Source organism: Pelophylax lessonae (genome assembly GCF_965119305.1).
Source record: "Pelophylax lessonae genome assembly, chromosome: 8".
Taxonomy (NCBI): Eukaryota; Metazoa; Chordata; class Amphibia; order Anura; family Ranidae; genus Pelophylax; species Pelophylax lessonae.
This window is the reverse complement of record NC_138775.1, coordinates 114995371-115017075: the sequence shown is the minus strand read 5'-3', so window position 1 is coordinate 115017075 and position 21705 is coordinate 114995371. Positions and strand designations below refer to the sequence as shown.

The following is a 21705-nucleotide window of genomic DNA, read 5'->3' as shown; positions in this document are numbered from 1 at the left end:
TCCTGACCTTCATTGATGATTACTCCAGATATACCACAGTATTTCTACTTCACAATAAGGATGAAGTGCCAGAGAAATTAGAAGAGTATCTCGCTCAAGTAAATAATATTTTTGGCGGAATGCCCAGAGTGCTACGAACAGATAATGGCTCAGAATATACAAGTGGTAAAACACAAGCCATTCTCAGGAAGCATGGAATTATGTTCCAGACAACAGTTCCATATAACCCAGAGCAAAATGGAGTTGCAGAGAGAATGAACCGCACACTGTGTGAAAGTGGGAGGAGCATGCTATTTGATGCTGATATGCCAACTACATACTGGGGAGAAGCTATCACAACTGCATGTTATCTTCAAAATCGTTTGCCGGGAAAAGCAACAACAAAAACTCCATATGAACTGTGGAACTAAAGGAAACCAAATTTAAGACACATCAGAATTTTTGGAAGTAAAGCCTATGTACACATTCCAAAAGAAAAACGTACAAAATGGGATGTATGTGCAAAAGAAGGTGTACTTGTGGGGTACAGTGAATCTCAAAAAGGATACAGGATTTTACATCAAGACACGAACAAAGTAACAGTCAGCAGAAGTTCTGATGAAAGTTCTGTGTGCTCAAAGTTTGAACAAACTATTCAAACTGAGAAAGAATCAACATCAGTCACTCAAGAAAATAAGGAAAGTGATACAGAAATAGAAATTTCTGCAGAAGATTTAAAACCTGAAACTGAACCAGAAACAACATCAGTCAGAAACTCAACCAGAATCAATAAAGGTGTTCCAGCTGAACGTTTATCTTACATAGCTCGCAGAGCTGTTCAAACTGAACCAGGTTCATGGAAAGAGATGCAGAAACTGCCAATGCATGAGAAACAAGTATGGAATAAAGCCGCTGATGAAGAAATGACATCACTCAAAGATCTCCAGACATGGACACTTTCAGAGCTACCTCAAGGTAAACATGCCATAGGATGTAAATGGGTTTTTAAAACCAAATGTAACTCTGAAGGGAAAGTCTGTCGGTACAAGGCAAGGCTGGTTGCTAAAGGTTACTCACAGAAGTTCGGTGAGGACTATGATGCTACTTTTGCTCCAGTTGCTAAACAAAGTACTTTCAGAACACTAATGACAGTGGCTGCCATGCGTACAATGATTGTGAAACATCACGATATTAAGACAGCTTTTCTTAATGGTGATATTGAAGAAGAAATTTACATGTCACAGCCAGAAGGATATTTGAAAAAGGGACAAGAGCATCTTGTCTGCAAGTTGAATAAATCTCTTTATGGCCTTAAACAATCAGCTCGAGCATGGAACCTGAAGATTAATCAAGTTCTACTAAATGAAGGATTTACAAGAAGCAAAGCTGATCCGTGCCGATATGCTAAACAAGTAGACACTGAGTGGATGTATCTGCTAATTTATGTAGATGACCTGATCATTGTTCACAAAAACAACAATGAAATTGCAAAGTTAACAGGAGTACTAAACAAGCACTTTGAAACTAAAGATCTAGGTGAAGTAACATATTATCTTGGAATTGACATCCAGCGTGAGAAAGATGGAAGTTTCCTGTTGAATCAGAGTGCAAAAATTGAATCTATTCTTCAGCAATTCAACATGACAGAGGCGAAAGGAGCAAGCACACCTATGGATACAGTCTATGCAAAGTTAGAAGGAGAAGATGATCTTCTCACATCCAATGAACAATACAGACAAGCAGTGGGGGCACTTCTCTACATTGCAACCACTACACGTCCAGACATTGCAGCCAGCATGTCTCTTCTTTGCAGGCGAGTTGATAAACCACGTCAAAGAGACTGGAATGCGATCAAAAGAGTTATGAGATATCTGAAACAGACAAAAGACTTAAATTTGAAACTGTCAGCAAGTGGTAACCTCGTAGGATATGTGGACTCCGATTGGGCAGGTGATCACAGCACACGCAAATCCACAAGTGGTTACTTATTAAAATTGGGAGACAGTCCTATATCATGGTCCAGCAAGAAACAGATGTCAGTGGCATTGTCCTCTACAGAAGCTGAATACATATCTGCAGCTTATGCCAGTCAAGAAGTTGTGTGGTTACAGCAATTACTCAAGGATCTTGGAGAAGCAACATCAGAACCTACCGTCTTATTTGAGGACAATCAGGCTTGCATTAAGCTTGCAACAAGTGAGAAAATTAATGGAAGAACCAAGCACATCGATGTCAGACATCATTACATTCATGACTTAGTTGATTAGAAAGTGATTGTACTTGTGTATTGTGAGTCGGAAAAAATGATTGCTGATGCTTTGACAAAGCCACTAGCTAGAACCAGATTTGTGGATCTTAGATCAGAAATGGGATTGACATAGATAGTAGTTGTTGAGTGGGGGTGTTAGCATACAAGGTTTGTATTTAATCAGCAACAACCACTGTATGTCATTACTGTGTGCCTATTACATTGTATGACCACTAAATGGCAGTGTTACATTTTGTGAGTTCATGTTTTTGTCTATGCCTCAAAAAGAATAAACGAGTTCCTGCTCCGAACAAAAGCAGTGTTCAGTGAAACAACAGACTGTCTGCCTGTACTTTGTTTAGCTCCAAAAGGTTATGTCTAACAATCTGTCCGTTCTCATCCGATCCGCTGGACGGATGGAAAATAGGGTTTCCATCCGTCCAGATTTGACGGATCGGATCGGATGTCAGTGGACATGTCTCCGCTGACATCCGATGCCCCATGGACATACATGAGGTGACCGTTCAGATCCGCAAAAAAAAAAGGGACAGGCGGATCTGAACGGTCCGCCTGTGTGAAAGGGGCCTAAAGCCTCGCACACACGTACTGATCGTCGGCCGAACGATCGGCCGTCTTTTGTCCAGGGCTGTCCTGTCCGCTGAAAAGTGCAAAAGACTGCACACAAATTTTGTCGGACATCAACAGCCGACTGCAGAAGGGATGTCATGTGATGGTTAACTTTCCGTGTCTTTTTTCTTCTCTGAGCATGCCCAGTCTTGCAAATCTGCTGATTGTCGGCCGAATTCTGTACTGACTGGCGAACAATCGGCCGTTCTGGTGTTGGCCAACAAAAATTTTAATGCCTGCACGACAGATTCTGTTCGGCCGAAAATGCGCTGTCGGCTGTCGGAAGCATCATACTAACAAGCCTACAATCGGCCGATCGGTCGTCGGCCGAATATTTACGGCCGATGATCGGTACGTGTGTATGGGGCTTTACTCCTTGCTCTAGTAGGCTCTCTCCAGTGCTGTGACTGGTCCTCTGGAGCCCCTGGGTAAACACTGTGACTGGCTGTGGTCACACTCCAGCCTCATATCATGGTATCATACCATACAGGGTTAAACAGGAAGTAAACCCATCTCACAAAAATTAAAAAGAAAAAAAAACACCCTTTAAGACAAAGGCATAAGTTCCTCTCCTTTCCAGCAAGGGGCGGGAAACCTACAGAAGGTATTGGCGCATTATTGGCTCTGATTTTGGACAGGCTTTAGGAACACAGGAGCTTAAAAGAAAGGTGATGCTTGAGTGTTTTTTGGCGCCCCCTCCCACACTCCGCCCAGGGCAGCTGCACCTCCCGCCCACCCCTTGTATTGGCCCTGCACAGCAAAAACTAAAACGTCATATCCCTGTCACGTTTGACAGGCAGATATCCCCAGGGGTCAAGTCCTGGAAAATATAGTGTGGGAACTCACCCAAAATTACCATCCCCAACCTCAAAAATAAAAAAAAGTGTGTGTTCGTGTATATTTACCTCTCTGTCTCTCTCATGTCTCTCCTCTCTGACTGTCTCTCTCTCTAATGTCTCTCATCTCTGTCTCTCTCTCTAATGTCTCTCATATCTGTCTCTCTCATGTCTCTCTCCTCTGTCTCTTTCTCTCTCATGTCTCTCCTCTGTCTCTCTCTAATGTCTCTCATCTCTGTCTCTCTCTCTCTCTCTCTCTCATGTCTCTCTCCTTTGTCTCTCTCTCTCTCATGCCTCTCCTCTGTCTCTCTCTCTCATGTCTCTCCTGTCTGTGTCTCTCTCTCTCTCTAATGTCTCTCATGTCTCTCCTCTCTGTCTCTCTCTCTCTCTCTCTCTCTCTCTCTCATGTCTCTCCTCTCTCTCATGTCTCTCTCTCTCATGTCTCTCCTCTCTGTCTCTCTCTCATGTCTCTCCTCTCCATTTCTCCTCTTTGTCTCTCTCTCTCATGTCTCTCCTCTCTGTCATGCCTCTCCTCTTTGTCTCTCTCTCTCATGTCTCTCCTCTCTGTCTCTCTCTCTCTCTCATGTCTCTCCTCTCTGTCTCTCTCTCTCTCATGTCTCTCCTCTCTGTCTCTCTCTCATGTCTCTCCTCTCTCTCCTCTCTGTCTCTCTCATGTCTCTCATCTCTGTCTCTCTCATGTCTCTCCTCTCTGTCTCTCTCTAATGTCTCTCCTCTTTGTCTCTCTCTCTCATGTCTCTCCTCTCTCCTCTCTCTCCTCTCTCCTGTCTCTCCTCTCTCATGTCTCTCCTCTCTCATGTCTCTCCTCTCTCATGTCTCTCCTCTCTCATGTCTCTCCTCCTCTCCTCTCTCATGTCTCTCCTCTCTCATGTCTCTCCTCTCTCTCCTCTCTTATGTCTTTCCTCTCTGTCTCTCTCATGACTGGGAAGTTGTGTCACACGAAGTTAGTGAAGTTCCCGCCCACAGAGAAGTCGGTGCAGCCTTCACACACACTGAGTGCTCAGGATCCGGGAATGTTCCGGGCGTCTGGCTGACATGGAGTCCTCCGACCTCCCGTATGCAGATTGAACTGGGATCCTTAGGGCTCCAGACACCAGACTGCCTGAACACAAAACATATAGCTACTACCAGCTGGTCATATGCCACAGCCATGATTCCGAGCTTAAACTGTATGTTGCTTTTGTTTGGCGGTGCTACCTCTGAACACAAAAAATTGCACTCCATCGAGAGCCCCCCTGGAACCTCCCTACATCTAATTTTGGCAAGATAGTATGGCAATAATCAAGTTAAATCACCACCTCTCAAACAGTCCTAAAAAGTGATCCAAGCATAGCTTTTCAGAGGAGCAACAGTCACTTCCACATATGTGAAGGAACCTTCAAATAAAAATATCCCAGTTGGTCTTTAATACTGAGAAATACCATGATGCCTAGGTGAGGTTTGAACTGTTTAGGAGAGAAACTGGACAATTCTCTCTTTCAATTAAAAGTCTTCATGGTGCATGTGCTACTTTATTCCCTCATGCACCTAAATAGGCCAGTCAAAAGATAGCCAATTCTTGTTCAGGCATCCTTACTTTTGTAAGCAGTTCTTTTTCCTGTTTAAAGCTCATCTAGAGGTATTGTTAATATAAAACTTTGAATACACTATATGATTAAAAACCAACAAACATATATAATAATAATAATAATAATAATAAAAAAAAAAAAAAGAGGATAGATAAATTCCTCAGTGTAGGTAATTCTAATCTACAAGAATGGAGCAGTAGCCCTGGTTTTAAGAGGTGATCCTTCTCCTTACTGACAGTAATTAACTGTAGCCAATTTAACAAATGCAGGGACCTAAAGTGTTAATCTCCTCACCTGATTAGTGACGTTCACTGCACACTCCTCAGGCTGGGCTGCAGTCTACACTGACATGTCAGGTGTCCTGTCGAATAATTCCTCCCGTCGAAAAATGCATCCCACTTACTGCGCATGCACAGTAAATGACATCACTCCAGCTGATTTCTCCGATCAGCTGGGGTTGACGTCATTAGTGCGCGTGCACAGTCCGTCGGATGCATTTTTAGACGGGAGACAGCGGGAAGAATCTAATGTCAGATTCTGTCTCGCTCGCTGTACTCCTGGTGCCTCCATGGCAGCATACATATGGTTGTTTGCTCCGCCCTCGACCAACCCACAGGACCACTTTAACTCTTCAAAAGAAAGAGCTACCCCCCCCCCCCCACGCCATTATTTTTTCTTTCCTCAAGCCTGCAGGATCATCCGGATCAGCCCTTACCGCACCTCCGTGTTGGTGTTACCATTACAGGGTTATGCTCCCCTGTAGGATGGAGTCCCAGGTCTTAGGCTGCTAAAGGCGCCAACAAGGCTGTTTTTTCTGTGGATCTTTTCCAGGTTTTTTTGAGGGGTTTAGATCGGCCTGCCCCTCCTCCCGGGAACCCCCCCCCCCCTTGTCTTGGGGGCTGTCCCGGGGACACTAATGCCTCCTGCACTAGGAGCCTTTTGGATGACTTACTTGCTATTTGCCTTCCAAGCCATCTGGGTGGTGTCCTAATGTTGGAATCGCCAGCCTAGCGTGCCCTCTTTTTGAGCCCCCGGGGCGCTTCCCGCCCGTCGCTTAGCCTCCTTTTTTACTAATGGAGAGGTGGATCGGTGTCACTGCCAAATGACGTCATCGGTGCATGCGCGGTAAGCAGGTGAAGCCATCGGCGGCCATCTTGGTACTCCCCATAGGAGTACATGTATATATATGGCCAGTATCACTCATTATGAAGGCAGATGTCAGCAGCATAGCATTTCCCTTTGCTGCTGAAGACAAGCAGTACAAATCTGCTAGCATCTGCCTGTGCTGCTGTCTCCCGATGGAAGCTAGTGGTATTGCAGCTTTTACTTTTTCTCTCTCTCTCTCTTCCTTTAAAAAAAAAAAATATATATATAATGGGGGTGGGATGATTCGGATGTCTGGATCATTTTATTGTCTTATTTACTCTTTTTTGTTTCTCTGGTCCCAGCCGTCTCCCGTAGTCAAGTCGCACAAAAAGATCCTCAACATTCCACTAGGTAAAGAGGCTGCACCATTCAGGTAAGTGTTGTTTAGCATGAAAAAGAGCACCGGGCATAATCTATGAAACATCGAATTTCCTATGTTTCATTACAGCCCGCAACGCCGACCATCCCGCAGAGACTCACAGGAGGTCCAGAGGCCACAGCCGCTCAAGATATGACAGTATCACTCGTCTACCTCTCGCACATCACACAAATCTCGCAGATCGCCTCATCGATCTAGAAGGGCCATCCTGCAGCACAGTTCCACCCAGCCTGGAGACAAAGCATGCTGGGTTTGTGGTAAACAGGCCCTGCCGGAAAAACTGGTCTGCAAGACATGTTTTTTAGAGGCCACGGGGTATTGGTAAAAAGACAAGCAAGAGTCCATTGATACGATGAAGAAGTTGATCAAGGACTCAATCCGGGAATTGAACTTGTCCCAGGACTTAGTGGCTCCGACTACAAGTGGAGGATCCTTTGAGACTCCAATCCAACTGGCAGGTTCTGGCTCCAGTTCAAAGTAGGATGGGGACACAGCAGAGGAAAATGTGTCTGCTTTTGATTTTGGTTTTATCGGCCCCTTCGTGGTAGTGGTTTAGGACGCAACTGAATGGGGGGAGACACCTGAACCCCCTGCCAAGTCCAGAAAATACTTTCCCCACCTGAAGAAGAAACCCCCAACCTTTCCGCTTATGGAGGAGATATGGGATCTGGTGACAGACGAGTGGCAGAAGGTGGATAGGAGACCAATCGCATTTAATCACTTTAACAAATTATACCCTCTGGCGGAGTCGGACGCCCAACTATTTGATGGCATGCTATCAGTGGATGCATCGATCATGAGGCTGGCCAGAAACACAACTCTACCCTTAGAGGACGCAGTCTCCTTTAGAGATGTTTTAGATCGGAGGATCGATGCTGACCTAAAGAAAGCATATCAGGTGGCCGGGGGGGTGGGGGGGGGGCTTGGGGCTTGCAGGCCGGCAGTGGCTTTAACCTCAGTATCCAAAGCAGCACGTGCTTAGACTGATAATATAGAGTCGGCCCTCAAGCAAGGCTTAGATACGGACCAGATCGTGAAAGCTCTGGATGAGTTAAAATTGGTGTCAGATTTTGTGGCGGAAGCAGCCATCGATACTCTGAAATGTTTTTCTGCCAGAGCCATGCTATATTCAGTCACGGCGAGAAGAGCGCTTTGGCTGAAATCATGGTCCGCGGATCCCTCTTCCAAGCAAACGTGGTGCCGCATACCCTACGACGATGGAAGGGCCCTATTTGGTGAAAAGCTGGATACGGCGATTAATAGAGTCCCAGGGGGCAAGAGCAGCCTGATTCCTCAGGATAGGAATAAAAGGAAAAACTTTGCGGCAAGAACGGTTTTCCAGCAGAAAGCCAGAGAAGCCAGAACATACCGTCCAGGGAAAGAATATAGAAGAGGTTGGAAGGGCTACCAAGCTACCTTTTTGAAAATGGGGAAACAGAAGGCTGCTACCTCTGCACATGAAAACCAGAAGCCCTTTTGACTTCTTGCCCACCCAAACCGGCCCAGTGGGTGCCCGTCTCATGGAATTCTCTCAGGTTTTGGTGGAAACCTGCTTGGATCACTTGGGTCACTTCAACGATCCTTTAGGGGCACTTTTGGAGGTTCAAACGTCAACCGCCCCGTTCTTCTTTTCTGCCCACCAGGATTCCAAACTCCAAAGAGAGGCGCAAGATTCTTCTACAATATGTTCAGACGCTAGTTCATCAACAAACAGTGGTTCCAGTTCCAGAATCGGAAAGACTCTTAGGCTTTTATTCCCCAGTCTTTTTGGTATGCAAAAAGTCGGGGGGATGGAGGCCGGTTCTAGATCTGAAGCGGTTGAACAAGTTTATCCGACTCGAATGGTTCAAGATGGAATCTCTCAACACGGTCATCCTAAATGTGCAACCAGATGACTGGATGGTCTCTATAGACCTCCAGGATGCGTATCTGCATATACCAATACATTGCGACTTCCAGTCGTTCCTAAGGTTCAAAATAGAGGAACTTCACATACAGTTCCAGTGTCTGCCCTTCGGCATATCCACAGCCCCCAGAACCTTTACCAAAGTGTTGTTGACAATTCTAGCGCTTCTCCGGGAGAGAGGGGTCCGTGTTTTACATTACCTGGACAATATTCTGGTCCTATCTCAGGACAGAGAACTCCTGAAAATCCATGTACAGCAAGTCTTGGACACGCTGATGAAATACGAATGTGTCACAATCTGGATGGAGGCTGAAGTGCAGAGAGGGCTTCCCTTGAAGCTCAGTGCGAGTCACCCCTGGAAGTGGTACAGGAGGTGAAGCGTCCCAAGTAGCACAGGTCGCCTGTGGTGAGCACCAGATGATTTCAGGAACTCTGGGTAAGGCAAGCAACTAGAGGAATAGTAAAAGCCAGGCTGAGGGTCAAACACCAGGAGAAGATCAGGAGGTCAGATGGAGATCAGAAACAAGCCGGGTCACAACAGGAAGTCCAAACAGGAAGCACAGGAAGCTTAGAGATAATCCAGCAATGAGTCTGCTCCCATTGCCACCTTTTATAGGCCAGCAGAGGGCAGTGTCAATTGAGGCAGGAGCGACCATTGCTATTACTGACAATGTTGCCAGTTCTCCTACGGCCATTTCCCTGACGGGCCAGCAGAGGGGTGTGTCGATTGAGCCAGGAGCATCCATGACTAGTACTGGCAGAAATGCCAGTACTGCTGTGTCCCTGACAGTGCCCCCCCCCAAAGGGCAGCCTCCGAATGCCCAGACGGGCCCGACTTTCCGGAAACCTTCTATGGAATTCTCGGATAAGCCTTGGGGCATGGATATTGCTCATGGGTTCCCATGAATTATCTTCAGGGGGATACCCCTTCCACTTAATTATGTACTGAGTCTGTCTACCCCTTTTCCTGCAATCCAAGATGGATTCGACCTCAAACTCTGTTTCACCTTCCACTGAAACCGGCGGTGGAGGTAGCTCCTCTCTTCCAGGAAACAGACTCTGTACAACTGGTTTAAGTAGAGAGGTATGGAACACTGGGTGGATCTTGTAGGAACTGGGCAGAGCCAGTTCAAAAGCCACTGGATTAATCACCCTCTTGATTTCAAAAGGGCCGATAAATCTGGGTCCAAGTTTCCTAGAAGGACAAGACAGTCTCAAATTCATAGAAGAAAGCCATACCTTATCTCCAATCTTGTAATCAGGATTTCCTTTCCTCTTCAGATCATAGAATCTTTTATAGTCCCTTTGGGCCTGGAGTATGGCATCCTGCAGTAACTGGTAGTTGGCCTGGATGGAACTTACTCGATCCTGGACCGCAGGAACTGACGTTTCAGGAATGACGTTAGGCAAGAAAGAGGGATGGAACCTGTAATTTGCCCAGAATGGGGTTTGATTGGTTGCTAAGTGTAGAGAATTGTTGTACGCAAATTCTGCGCAAGGAAGGAGAGAAACCCAATTATCCTGGGAACCTGTGCAAAAACATCGTAGATATTGCTCCAAAGATTGGTTCGTTCTTTCGGTTTGCCCATTACTCTGTGGATGGTAAGCCGATGACAGACATATTTCAATGGATAAGTATTTACATAGCTCCCTCCAGAATCTAGAGGTGAATTGTACACCTCTGTCTGATATGATATTGTCCGGTAGCCCGTGTAACCTAAGTATCTCTCTAATGAACACGTTGGCAGTATCTAGAGCAGAGGGTGTACCGATCATGGGTAAAAAGTGGGCCATCTTTGAAAGACGGTCGACTACCACCAGAATGGTGGTGAACCCTTCTGAGGGCAGTAGATCCACGATGAAGTCCATGGAGAGCTTCTTCCAGGGTTGTTCAGGAATAGGTAGAGGTCTCAGTAGGCCCCAAGACTTGGTTTTGGACCCCCTTGTTACGTTGGCAAGTGACACAGGAACCAACATAGGCCTTGCAGTCCTGATTCAGGCTGGGCCATCAGAAGAGGCGTTGGACCAGTTTGAGGGTCTTCCGTACCCCGAAGTGACGGCAAGCTTGTGGTCATGAAAGCTTTTTAAGACCTGAAGTCTTACTTGAGGGGGAACAAAAACTTTGTCTTGATGCCACAGGAATCCATTGTGTCTGCTTAAGGGGGGAGTTACTGGTTCTGTACTTTGAGCAGAGGCCTCCTTAATCACAGTCTTCAGGTCAGGCTGGATGAGCAAAAAAAAAATTTTTGAGCGGAGAGAATAGTATTGGGTTCAACCATCTCTGGGTTGTCAGGAAACATCCGAGAAAGAGCATCTGCTTTTCCATTCTTAGACCCGGGCCTGTAGGTCAGCCCTCAAATTTTCCACTCGCCTCCTCGCATTTTGTGAGTGGAAAATGATTGAAGGCGAGCGAGGAGAGGAAGAGACAGAACACTGTCTGGATGTGCAGGGGTGGGCAGTGTCCATATCTGTGATGAGGGGGGGGGCGCACTAGGAGCTTCTGCCTTCACCTGCCTGACAGGAGTGAATGTCATTCTCCCTCCTGTTATTGCAGCAGCCCAATGCATGATTTCTGGACTCCTCAGTTCCAGCCACTTATCTCTCCTGCAGTCTTGAATCACTTCTCTCCTTCCAAGCTCCCCTCCCCCTGTTGGTTTGTTCTCCTCAGCCAGGTCACTTTCACTTTGTCTGTCTCCTGGCACTTGTCTTTATCTTCCCTGCACAATGGTAAGTCAGCAGCAATTCTTGTACTCCTCTGTTCACAATAACCCTTCATCTACTTCTATCTTTCAGCTGTCCTCTCCATAAATCTGTACTGTATGTCCTGCAGCCTCTGGTCCCAGCTCTGAGCATTCCAAGCAGCCATTTAGCTGACCCTGTCCTGTCCCAAAATACAGCCTTAGCACTTTCTCTACAGCCCTTCACTCTGCTCTTCATTAACATATATTATTACAACCCAGATCCCCCCCCTATTCAGTCTCATATCCCTAATAACTGGTGAACTGTGGTTTGGCCAGTGTAATTGTATGTGCGTTTTTACCTGAATTTTAGGTGCATTTCTATTGAATTTCTAATACAAAGTGCGTTTTCATGAAATCGCTTTAAAGTCCTGCGTGCTGCATCTTTGATGCGGCTTCAGAAAATGCACTGTGTAATAGAATTCAATAGAAGTGCACCTAAAATCCAGGTAAAACGCACACTGTTGTTATTAATATTTATTTGTGCAACTTCTGCATTCATGCAAAAACATTTAACAGTGTAATTTTATAAAATAATTTCATGAGGGCGCATTTAGGGGCGGGGCAGGGTAGGGGTTAGGTGGGGCAAGTAGTGGCGAGTAACCCTTAAGGCCTGGCTATTAGCTCAGGACTTGAAATTTTGAGCCCTGCTGTAGGTGATGTGGAAGTTGAACCTTAAAAAGAACAGAGCCCACCGGGCTTGTCGAGGTCTTAGACGTTTAGCTGTTCTTACGTAGTTACATAGTAGGTGAGGTTGAATAAAGACAATAGTCCATCCAGTTCAACCTGTGTAGGTGTGTGTGGCTGTAATCATCTCACATACCCCTTAACGTCCTGATCCTTGAGATGTAAGTCTAAGAGTCTTTTGAAAGCCACCATACTACCCGCAGAAACCACCTCTTGTGGTAGAGAATTCCACAATCTTGTTGCCCTAACAGTAAAGAACCCCCCACGTTGCCTGAGGTTAAAACGCTTCTCCTCTAATCGCATTGTATGCCCTCAAGTCCTCATGCAATCCCTTCGAATGAACAGCTTTTTTCCTAAGCTGGGATCCCCATTAAGATATTTATAAATTGCTATCATGTCCCCCCTCAGACGTCTCTTCTCCAGGGAGAATAAATCGAGCGATTGTAGACGCTCTTCATAGTCAAGCTCCTCCAATCCCCTAATTAGTTTAGTTGCCCTTCTCTGGACTCTCTCCAGCTCCAACACATCCCTCCTGAGGACTGGCGACCAGAACTGGACAGAATACTCCAGATGCGGTCGGACCAGAGTTTTATAAAGTGGAAGGATTATAGTCTTATCTCTGAAATACATCCCTTTCTTTATGCATGCTAATATTCTGCTGGCTTTGGCAGCTGCCGCTTGACATTGCATGCTGTTGCCTAATCTATCATCAACCAAGACTCCCAGATCCTTCTCCATTTTTGATTCCCCCAAGGGTTCCCCTCCTAACGTGTATTGTGTTTTTATGTTTTTAGTCCCCAAGTGCAAAACCTTACACTTCTCCACGTTAAACCTCATTTGCCATGTCGTTGCCCACTCTGTAATTTTGTCCAGGTCATTCTGTAGGATATCTGCTTCATGCTGTGCAGTTATTGCCCTGGCCAATTTTGTGTCATCTGCAAAAACTGATATCGAACTACTGATCCCGACCTCAATGTTGTTTATGAATAAATTGAACAAGGTTGGTCCCAGGACTGAGCCCTGGGGCACCCCGCTTACAACCTCAGACCAGTCTGAGTATGCGCTGTTTATTACCACCCTTTGGACACGCCCTTTAAGCCAATTCCGTATACAAGAGCAAACCCTGCTATCGATACCTGCAGACCTTATTTTATAAAATAAGCGCTTGTGGGGAACTGTATCAAACGCCTTAGCAAAATCCAAGTACACCACATCCACTGGTCTCCCCCTATCTAGCTCACAGCTCACCTCCTCGTAGAATGTTAAGAGATTGGTTTGACAAGAACGCCCATTTGTAAACCCGTGCTGATTACTGCTGATGATGTTGTTGTCTTCAGCAAACTCTACGATATAGTCCCTTATCATCCCCTCCAGAAGTTTACATACTATTGATGTCAAACTGACAGGCCTATAATTTCCCGGGATATGCCTCTGGCCCTTTTTGAATATCGGAATCACGTTAGCTTTCTTCCAATCCCCTGGTACATCTCCTGTCCTAATACTGTCAGCAAAGATCAGGAACAGTGGTCTCGATATAACTTTACTGAGTTCCTTGAGTACTCTCGGATGTATGCCATCCGGACCTGGTGATTTGTTTTTGTTAAGTTTATCCAGCCTTTCCCTGATTTCACCCTCTGTTAGCCATAGCGGCAAGTCCTGTGTATTACTACTAACCATACAGTCATGGTCAGTGTACCCCTCCGTTTCCTGTGTAAAGACTGACGATAAAAAAGCATTCAGCACGGTTGCTTTTTCAGTGTCCTCTGTAACCATCCTCCCATCATTGTTAATTATGTGTGCAATATGCTCTGCCTTAGTTTTTTTGCTGTTGATATATTTAAAGAATTTCTTTTTTACTATCCTCCGCTATTTGTCTCTCAAAGTTGATTTTAGCCATCTTGATTTCTTGTTTACTTTTCTTGTTTGCCTCCTTGTATTGCTCGAAAGCCGATACTGTGCCCTCTGATTTATACTTCTTGAAGGCCAATTTTTTTCCCCTAATAAGTTTTTTGACGCTACGGTTTAGCCAGCCAGGTTTGGCTTTGTCTCTTCTAAATTTATTTCCCATAGGAATGCACTGCAAGATGCCTTTGCTTAATATGTTCCTAAAGCATTCCCATTTTTCCTCTGTGGTCAGGGATCCCAGGGTTTGGTCCCAGTTTACCCTTTCCATCAATGAGTACAATTTTGGAAAGTTTGCCCTTCTGAAGTTTAGGGTTCTTATGTTCCCCACTTGCCTTGTTATATTGTTATTTATACTAAATGTGATCATCCTGTGATCGCTAGAGCCCAGGTTGTCCTGGACTCCAACCTCTGAGATTAGGTCTGGGTCATTAGTGATCAATAGATCCAGGACTGCGTTTTCTCTGGTAGGGGAATCCACCAACTGTGACATGTAATTATCCAGTAAGGTTTCCGTGAATAGACGGGCCTTCTGTGAGTGTGTAGTCCCCTCGTCCCAGTCAATGTCGGGATAATTGAAGTCCCCCAATATGATGACTGATCCCAATTTTGCCACTTTACCCATTAGTGCTAAGAATTCCAGCTCTACCTCCTCCCCTTGGTTAGGTGGCCTATAGCAAACCCCCACAATTACTTTCCCCTTTTCTCCTTCCCTATGGAGTTCAACCCACACAGATTCTAAATCCATGCTCATCCCATCCGTAATGTCACTCCTTTCTATCACCTTTATATTGTCCTTGACATAGAGACATACCCCTCCCCCTCTTTTTCCTACCCTGTCCTTCCGGTACACCGAATACCCTTGGATATTGGCAAGCCAGTCATGTGAGGGGTCGAACCAAGTCTCTGTTATTCCCACAAGGTCTATGTCCTCCTCATGTGCTAACATTTCCAACTCATCCATTTTATTAGCTAGGCTCCTGGCATTAGCATATACCCCTCTTAGTTTTACAGAAGTTAAGTGCAATTGGCGGTTATGTTTATTTCTGTTTGGTCTGAGGTTTTCCCGCACAGACCTGCCAATTGACATTGTGGACCTACTGTCGCTGCTGACCTTACAGCTGCCTTCAGTCCTCTGCTCCCTCCTGACTGACTCTACTTCTGAGCCCTCCCCCCCGTCTCCTAGTTTAAAAGCCCCTCCAACTTGCTGGCCATCTTTCTCCCCAAAAGAGCTGTACCGTCCCCATTACCCACATCCATACCGGCGCATAGTAATATGACGCCGGCAGGATGGCTTTACCGTTCCGGGCGGCCGTCATATGACGTCCGCCCGCTCTAGCTGCTACTGCGCGCCCCCGGGGGAGCGCATCGCAGCGATCAGGGATGAGGCTCGTCCCTCGGACATAGCCCATCCCTGATCAAGGTAAACAGCCAATAGAAATTGGCTGTTTACCATGTGATCGGCTGTGTCAATCACAGCCGATCACATGAGCGGCTCCAGCACGAGCCGCTCGTTCTCTCTGCAATGCGCGCCCCCGGGGGCGCGCAGAGCAGCGATCGGGGACGAGGCTCGTCCCTCGGACAGAGTCGATCCCTGATCTAGGTAAAGAGCCAATGAAATTGGCTCTTTACCACGTGACCGGCTGTGTCCAATCACAGCCGGTCACAAATGTCAACAGAGAACACGGTAACTAGCTGTCACCGTGTTCTCCTCCTCACACACTGATCCTGTGTGAGGAAGAGATTGTGGTAACAGCTAGTTACCAAATACAGTGCACGCTAAACACACTGATTGCCCCCCCCCAATAAAGAGCACCTGTCACTAGCCCATCAAAGTACCCGAGTACCTGTCACCAGCCCATCAGGTACTCTGATGACAGGTACTCGGGTACTCTGATGGGCTGGTGACAGGTACTCGGGTACTCTGATGGGCTGATGACAGGTACTCGGGTACTCTGATGATGGGTACTCTGATGACAGGTACTCGGGTACTCTGATAACAGGTACTCTGATGACAGGTACTCGGGTACTCTGATGACGGGTATTCGGGTACTCTGATGACGGGTACTCGGGTACTCTGATGACGGGTACTCTGATGACAGGTACTCGGGTACTCCGATGACGGGTACGCAGGTACTCTGATGACGGGTACTCGGGTACTCTGATGACGGGTACTCGGGTACTCTGATGACAGGTACTCGGGTACTCTGATGACAGGTACTCGGGTACTCTGATGACAGATACTCGGGTACTTTGAGTACCTGTCAACGGAGTACTCGAGTACCTGTCACCTACCCATCAGAGTACCCGAGTACCTGTCACCTACCCATCAGAGTACCCGAGTACCTTCCACCTGCTCATCAGAGTACCTGACGCCTGAGTACTTGCCGCCTGCTCATCAGTACCCATCACTACTCATCAGTACTCATCAGTACCTATCACGTATCAGTACTGATCATCAGTACCCATCAGTACAGTATCACCTATCAGTATCAGTACTACTCATCAGTACCTATCACCTGCCTGTCACCTGCCCATCAGAGTACCCGAGTACCTGTCACCTGCCTATCGGAGTACCCGAGTACCTGCCACCTGCTCATCAGTACCAGAGTACCTGTCACCTGCCTGTCACCTGCCCAACAAAGTACCCGAGTACCTGTCACCCTTCATACAGCCACCATGTCCAAGTCCAAAAAGGTTTATATACGTCCTCCGTTTAAACCTAAATACCGGTGTTATGGAAGCAGATAGCTGCCATAACCCTGGTATTTTTTTAAACGGTGGACGGTTGGCTTTCCAATAAGGGTGGTCCCAGCGGCGGATTCGCCGTGGGATCACCCTTCCGGGATAGCGGAAGAGGTGCGCCCCCCCCCTCCCGCCGTGTCCGGTCCTTTTCCCAGCTTACCGGACCCGGTCCCGGATCCTCACAGACAGGATGTTGAGTGAGGGCAAGCTTGCCCTCACTTGACTCTATGGTCTTGGAGGACCGGAGCTACGGAAAATGTTGTTGCCTAGCAACCGGTTTAAAGGTCCTTTTTTTTTTTTTTTTCATTTTATAGAATAATTTTTTTTTTTTTTTCTATCTTTTAGTGTACTTGTGAGATCCGAGGACTTTTTGACCCCAGATCTCACAAAAAAGAGGTCCTGTCGTGCCTTTTTCTATTACAAGTAATGTTTACATTTCTTGTAATAGAAATAAAAATGATAATTTTTTTTTTTTTGTTAAACGGTGTAAAAATAAAAAATAATAAATAAAATAAATAGTAAAAAAAAAAATTAAAGCGCCCTGTCCCCGTTAGCTCGCGCGCAGAAGCAACGCATACGGAAACCCCGCCCACATACGGAAACCCCGCCCTAGACCTCCTCTGTAACTCAAAGATGGCAACCTGTAGAAATTTTTAAATTGTCGCCTATGGGGATTTTTAAGTACCAAAGTTTGTCGCCATTCCGTGAGCGTGCGCAATTTTGAAACATGACATGTTGGGTATCTATGTACTCAGCGTAACATTATCTTTCACATTATGGAAAAAAATTGGCCTAACTTTACTGGTTTCTTATTTTTTAATTAAAAAAAGTGATTTTTTTCCAAAAAAATTGCGTTTGGAAGACCGCTGCGCAAATACGGTGTGATAAAAAATACTGCAATAATCTCCATTTTAATCTCTAGGGTCTCTGCTAAAAAAATATATATATAATGTTTGGGGGTTCTAAGCAGTTTTCTAGCAAAACAACTGATTTTAGCTTGTAAACACCAAATGTCAAAAATAGGCCTAGGCAAGTGGCTAGGATGCATGATGATGCTCCTTGGATGTTGGGCCCCTCTATATGGCTAGGCTGTGAAAAAGTCTCACACATGTGGTATTGCCATACTCAGGAGGAGTGGCAGAATGTATTTTGGGGTGTCATTTTTGCTGTGTACATGCTATGTGTTAGGAATATCCTATAAATTGACAACTTTGTGTAAAAAAAAAAAAGTTTTTATTTTTTTCCCACATTTTCCAAAAACTTGTGGAAAAAAATGACATGTTTAAAGGACCCATAATGCCTCATAGAATATACGTTGGAGTGTTTGCTTTCCAAAATGGGGTCATTTTGTGGACTTTTCCATTTTATTGGTGCTCTAGGGCCTTGAAAAGTGTGATAGGTAGTAAGAAAGTTTTATGTGTATTTATGCTCCTAAAATGCCTTATGGTGCTACTTGGACGTGGAGTCTCTTTTTGTGGTCAGGCTGTGTAATAGTCTCACACATGTGGTATCACCATACTCAGGAGTAGCAGAATGAATTTTGGGGTGTCATTTTTGCTGTGTACATGCTATGTGTTAGAAATAGCTTATAAATTGACAACGTTTTAGGAAAAAAAAGAAAAAAAATGTTTTCCTTAATTTTCCCAAGAATTGTGGGAAAAAATTATAACTTCAAAAAACTCACCATGCCTCTTACTAAATACCTTGGACTGTCTACTTTACAAAAAGGGGTCATTTGGGGGGTATTTGTACTGTCCTGACATTTCAGGGCCTCAAGAAAGGAGATAGGCCATCAGTACATCTGGTGTGATCAATTTTCAGTAATTGGTACCATAGCTTCTAGACTCAATAACTTTCACACAGACTAAATAATATACACTAATTTTGGTTAATTTTACCAGAGATATGTAGCAGTATAAATTTTGGCCTAAATGTATGAAGAAAAATGAATTTTTTGCAAAATTGTATAATAGAAACTAAAAAAAAGTGTTTTTTCTCAAAATTTTTGCTCTTTTTTTGCTTATATCACGAAGAAAAAAAAAACCCAGTTGTGATCAAATACCACCAAAAGAAAGCTCTATTTGTGTGAAAAAAATGATAAAAATTTTGTTTGGTTACAGTGTAGCATGACTGAGCAATTGTCATTCAAAATGTGAGAGCGCTGAAAGCTGAAAATTGGTCTGGGAAGGAAGGGGGTCTAACTGCTCTGTATGGAAGTGGTTAAGGTGCAGCCCATCCTTACTAAAGAGCCGGTAGCCGACTGAGAAGTCAGCCCAGTTCTCCAGGAACCCAAACCCCGCCTTCCTACACCAATTCCTCAGCCACTTGTTAAGTTCCCTAATCTCCTTCTGCCTCTCTTGTGTGGCTCGAGGTACAGGCAGTATTTCAGAGAAAACCACCTTGGAGGTCCTTTTCCTCAATCTATTACCTAAGTCCCTGAAATCGTTCTTAAGGATCCTCCACCTACCTTTAACTTTGTCATTAGTGCCCACATGCACCATGACCGCTGGGTCATCCCCAGCCCCGCACAACAATCTGTCTGCCAGATCAGCGATTTGCCGAACGCGGGCGCCCGGTAAACAACAAACTGTTCGGTTCACGAGATCTTTTTTACAGATTGCCCTCTCTGTCCTCTTGATAATTGAGTCCCCCACTACCACAACCTTTCTAACCTTTCCTGAGTTACGGCCCCCCTTCTTCCTGGAGCCGTCCCTCCCCTGGCAGCTGGGGGAGGGTGCATGCTCCAGCTCTGCCACCCCTGAGTTGATATCCCCCTCAACCTGCAACTCGGCAGATTTGTTAGGGTGTACCAACTCAGGATTGGCCTCCCTGACTCTCCTCCCACTAACATTCCTAACGGTCACCCAGCTGCGTACCTCTGCTGCTTGCGTCTCCTCTATTCCTCCCTCCTCTATGCTGGCCCCTGCCAGCGCCTGATAGGTAATGTCCAAGCTCCTTTCCAGGTTGTTGATGCCACGCAGTGTTGCCACTGTGTTCTGTAGGTCCAGGATCTGGTCTACCAGAGCAACAAGTCGCTCACATCTTGCACAGCAGTATTCGCCCTCGATTGGTTCATCAAGGAACGCATACATGCAGCAAGAAGTGCACTGAGTGGCATCCGCAATCCTGTCGGACATTATTACCCACTACTCTATGGGGATATATTAACGACCTGCTCTTCCTTACCTACATTACCTCTGTCTCCCCTGGTACTAAACCTGGGATCCTCACCAGTCGCTAATATACTAACCAGTCACTAAGATACTCACCAGTCGCAAAGATCCAACAGACGCAAAGATACTCACCAGTCGCAAGATACTCACCAGTCGCAAGATACTCACCAGTCGCAAAGATACTCACCAGTCGCAAGATACTCACCAGTCGCAAGATACTCACCAGTCGCAAGGATACTCACCAGTCGTAAAGATGCTCACCAGTCGCAAGATACTCACCAGTCGCAAGATGCTCACCAGTCGCAAGATACTCACCAGTCGCAAAGATGCTCACCAGTCGCAAAGAGACTTACCAGTCGCAAAGATGCTCACCAGTCGCAAAGATACTTACCAGTCGCAAGATGCTCACCAGTCGCAAAGATACTTACCAGTCGCAAAGATGCTCACCAGTCGCAAAGATACTTACCAGTCGCAAGATGCTCACCAGTCGCAAAGATGCTTACCAGTCGCAAAGATGCTCACCAGTCGCAAAGATACTTACCAGTCGCAAGATGCTCACCAGTCGCAAGATACTCACCAGTCGCAAAGATGCTCACCAGTCGCAAAGATACTTACCAGTCGCAAAGATGCTCACCAGTCGCAAAGATACTTACCAGTCGCAAGATGCTCACCAGTCGCAAAGATACTTACCAGTCGCAAAGATGCTCACCAGTCGCAAAGATACTTACCAGTCGCAAGATGCTCACCAGTCGCAAAGATACTTACCTGTTGCAAAGATGCTCACCAGTCGCAAAGATACTCACCAGTCGCAAGACGCTCACCAGTCGCAAAGATACTCACCCACCAGTTGCAAGATACTTACCAGTCACAAAGATCCACACCAGTCGCAAAGATACTCACCAGTCGCAAGATACTCAGCACCGTTGGTCAGTCGCAGAGCCCTCTCAGTCTATAGTAGCCCCTTAGTAACCTGTATTGCTTGTAGTGTTTGTACCTGTATGTAGTTTGTACTTGTAGTCCCCCCACCAGCCCACCCCCCTACCAGGAGATCAGATCAGATTGTTTCCAACTTACGTCCCTCGGTCTCAGTCTGGTCCCGGTCCTTGTCTCCGCCGCTGCTGCTCTGTCCCCGCACTGTCTCTCTGGTCCGCCCTGTCCTCGCTGCTGCTGCTGCTCTGTCCCCCGCACTGGTTCCCTGGTCCGAGGCTCCGAGCTCCTGCCCCCGGCTTCCTAGTGCGGCTTCCCCCGCTCTCCCCCGCACGTGCGGCTCCTCCTCCGCTCCTCCTCCTCCTCCACACACACACAGCTCTCAGCTCTCCTCGCTGTGTGTCGTTTCCGGTTTGCAGTTCCTTCCGGTTTCCAACCAATCTCCTTGTTCTGAGGTATTCTAAGTTCCTGTGGTCAGTGAAAATCATGATGGGATGGGCGGCCCCTTCCAGCAGATATCTCCACTCCTCTAAGGCACATTTTATAGCCAAAAGTTCACGATCACCTACATCATAGTTCCTCTCTGGAGGAGTCATTTTCCGGGAGGAAAAGGCCACGGGGTGAAGGAGCGCCTTTGGGCCTTGACGTTGGGACAGGATTGCCCCATTAGCAATTTCTGAAGCATCAACTTCTAATATATAGGGCAGATCCGGATCCGGGTGCTGAAGGATAGGTGCCAAGATAAATCGTCTTTTTAGTTCGTCAAATGCTGCTTGGGCCTCCGGGGACCAGCGGAATCGAACCTGCTGGCAGGTCAGCTAGGTGA

At 46.2% G+C, this 21705-nt stretch overlaps 1 pseudogene across 1 annotated transcript; it reads left to right on the top strand.

The window, feature by feature from the left end:
• The first annotated feature begins 1619 nt into the window (after positions 1-1619).
• Positions 1620-2238, top strand: LOC309561880 (annotated as a pseudogene). The gene has a single exon. The product of its transcript is annotated as an uncharacterized misc_RNA (transcript).
• The last annotated feature ends 19467 nt before the right edge of the window (positions 2239-21705 follow it).